Raw genomic sequence first — 3,693 nt, 5'->3', positions numbered from 1 at the left:
GCCGTACTTTCAGTACCAAAACCAGGAAAGTCCTGGCCAAACCAGGATGAGTTGCTCATCTACTTTTTTTGTGAATAAACGTTTTTGTTATAGAATAGTTTTGAATTTAAAGAAAAATCGCAAAGATAGAACAGAGAGTTTCCATGTACCCTAAACCCAGTTTCCCCTACTATCAACATTTTAGTTTGAAAGATTTGTCTCAATTAATGGACCAATATTAATGCATTATTATTCATTAAGGCCCATGTTTTATTCACATTTCCTTAGTTTCTATCTAATGTCCTTTTTCTGTTCCGGGGTTCCGTCCAGGGGACCACGTTCCAATTAGCTGTCACGCCTCACTAGTCTCCTCTCGGCCAGGACAGTCTCTCACACTTCCCTTGTTTTCGATGACTTTGAAAAATTTGGATAGTACTGGTCAGGTATTCTGTAGACTGTCCTTCAGCTAGGATTTGTCTGATGTTCTTCTCGTGATCAGACCGGGCTTATGGGTTTTGGGGAGGAAGATCACAGAGGTTAAAGGGCCATTCTCATCACATCCTGTCAAGGGTGCGTACTATCAACACGGCTTATCACTGAGGATGCCAGACTTCACCATCTGTTCTCGGTAGGTTGGTCAGGTTTCTCCACTGTAACGTCACAGGTCCTTTCCCTCCCTTTCCAGGCTGTGCTCTTCGGGAGGAATTCCCTACGCACAGCCCCCGCTTAAGAAGTGGGAGTTTGTTGCCTTCTGTCTCCTTAATCAGGGGGCACTTACATAAATTATTTGGAGTTCTCCATCATGGGAGATTTGTCTGTACTTTCCAATTTATTTATTCCACCACTTATTTATATCAGTGGGGACTCGTGGATATTTATTTTATACTTGGGGCTATAGTCCAATACTACTTTATTTATTGTGTTGCAATTCCCTAATGATAAATGGTACTGAGCATCTTTTCATATACTTATTTGCCCTCCCCATGTTGTCTTTGGTCCAGTGTCTGTTCAGCTCTTTTGCCCTTTTTAAAATGGGGTCACTCTACTTTTGAGAGCCATCTGGGACTGGAGGCCAGCGTTGTGTGTGTGTGTGTGTGTGTGTGTGTGTGTGTGTGTGTGTGCACGCGCTTGTATGCGTGTGGGCTGTGAAACCCTGCCGACCCTAGATTTCCTCAGCTGTGGCTCCTGCGACTCTCCTTCTGGAGGCTCAGCCCGGCTGATCCTCTGTCAGATCTGGCCAGAGCAGGGTGGGGTTTGGAGGTAGGCTCTGGACCAGACCTCGTTGTGGTTCAGTCAAAACCATTTGCTTCAGTTTTCAGTTGCTTTCCACCCCTTGCTGAATGCTTCACGAAATAGACTAGAAACTAAAATATTTCACAGCCCCACAAACTCCCATTTGCCTTTCCCCACTGTTCAGAACTAATTTAGGCAGCTCAGCCCCAAGACACAGACGCTTCACAGGACTGAAAATATTCTGGTTTCTGGGCTTTCCTATTTCACCAAACCTTGAGCAGGGTGGGTTCCGATGGCTGTGTGGACACGTGGACACTTCCTTCCATTCGGTGCAATTCTTTACTCCTTTTTAAAAAGACACACCTCAGGGCTCTGGAACCTGAGTTTACGGTCACAGAGAAAATCGATTCAGGAGAAATGCCAAGTAGCGCTGTTACACGACAAAGGATTGCTTGTGTTCTTTGGTGTTTAGGCCTCTCTGGTACTTTCTCTGAGATTTACTTGTTTTGAAGACCCTCTTAAAGTCGGAGACCCATTACTGTGGCGATTTACAAGCATCAGTTTTTCAAAGGAAATGCCGCTTACCTGTCAGCAAATTAGAATTTTGACAAGCAGGCAGATAAAGGCAGCTCAGCTGGTGCAGCTGAAGGCGGTGTGGCCACTAGGGGTCAGGCAGTGTCCTGATAAGGGTGGCGCAGTTCTAGGGAGAAAGTGGGGAGCGGGGGAGGAGAGGCTAGAGAGAGGGATGTACATCATCCCGGATGCAGCTGAAATACAGGTATTCTAAGCTTTAGCAATAAGAGGTGGTTGTTGTTTTTCTGGTTTGAAAGCTAATTCTCTGAAGAGAACCATAGATTTGACGTCTGTCATCTTGCCTACAATTTCTCTTCTCTGCAGATTTTCGAATATCATTTCATTTCCCCCTAACCTGCACTGTCTGGCCGTTCCTGGTGGACTTAGGGTGCAGAAAATCTCAATATCCTCTCTACTACCCTCAACACATTTATTCAGGTGACTTCTGGATAAAATGAGAAAGGATCAAGGAAGGGGAGGGCTGGTAGGGAAGGAGTAGGACCGCACTGAGCCCTGCAGCCTCTGTGAGGAGGAGGGATGAGGGGGCTGGTGATGGGGTCCAGATCAAAGGGGTCCGGCCACCTCTGAGCCCCAGGGGCCAATCCCACTCTCTTCCCACTGGGGGACAGGATCAGGGTTCCCCACCTGGGATACGGCCCCTCTAGATTCCTGTGCCAGTGGTACATGTAGCACACGTGGCTACTCAGTCCCCCTTTTCTCCTGAGCCCTGATGGCTTCAGAATGCTTCTCAGTCGAGTGCTTCAGGCAGTCAAGATCAGCTTTGCCTCTGTTCCAGGTCTGGCAATGCTTAGGAGTCTAAAACAAGTTTATGTTGAACTTGGCAGTCATCTCTCCTGCCTCTGTGGTCGTGCTGTTTGCAATTTAGACGTCTCTGCGAGTTTTTTGAGAGTCTTCCTTCAAATGTGGTCAAGGTCTTTTGCACAATGGCCAAACCTTGGACTAGTTTCAGGCACTGATTGGTTTCTGGCTAAAAAGGTTATTCCACATTATTTTGCTAGAGATTTAGTCCAACTCCTCCATTTTTCCCATGAGCATATTGTCTGTCCAGAATAAACGTCTGATCTACTAACTAAAGTTTACTAAAGAGTGAGGTGACTCACCTTATCAGCATTCAGAAATGCAAATTAAATAATGTGAAATGTCATTTTTTCCTCATCAAGTGGCAAAATGAAAAAAGGCTAATAATTTACAGTGCAGGCGGGGAGGGAAAACCAGGCCTCCTTGTATCTTGTAGCTAAGATTGTAAATTGTTACTATCTTTGGGAATATAGTGTAATAATGTCTATTAAAATACGAAATACATATTACTGCCTCACATCTCATTTTGGAGAATATAGTCTTCAGATATGAAAGTGAGAGAATGTAAGGCTGCTTGTTGCACACTTTTTAGTGGTAAAACAAAGCATAATTGAGACACCTCCTGAATGTCCCTCACTAGGATATGTTTTGGCATAAATATAATTTGATATATTCATAATTTCAATTAAAGTGAGTGTAAATGAATGAATTCGATTTGTATGAATTGTTCCGGAGGATATCTATGGTAAATGAGAAAAACGGAAATTGTGGAGTCTTAAACATAGTATAATTCAGTTTTTATAAGAACAAAACATTCAGACCCTCTATTAGGGATAAATGTTTGTACACAAGCATGATGAGAGTTATGGGAGGGTACCCACTAGGCTTTTGACCTTTGGGGAGTGGGATAAGAGGAGGGGTGTGTATACTTGTACGGAGTGGGAGTATTATGAATTTTTTCTCTAATGAATTTTAAAAACAGGATGCCTACATATACTTTTAGAATTTAGAAAATCGGATGAGGAAACACGGCCCCTAAAGGGTTAAGGCCATTGACCAAAGTCTTCACGACTGGTTGATGGCCAAGCA

The sequence above is a fragment of the Physeter macrocephalus genome, chromosome 1 (genome assembly GCF_002837175.3).
Source record: "Physeter macrocephalus isolate SW-GA chromosome 1, ASM283717v5, whole genome shotgun sequence".
NCBI lineage: Eukaryota > Metazoa > Chordata > Mammalia > Artiodactyla > Physeteridae > Physeter > Physeter macrocephalus.
Note: the sequence above shows the minus strand (reverse complement) of the source record.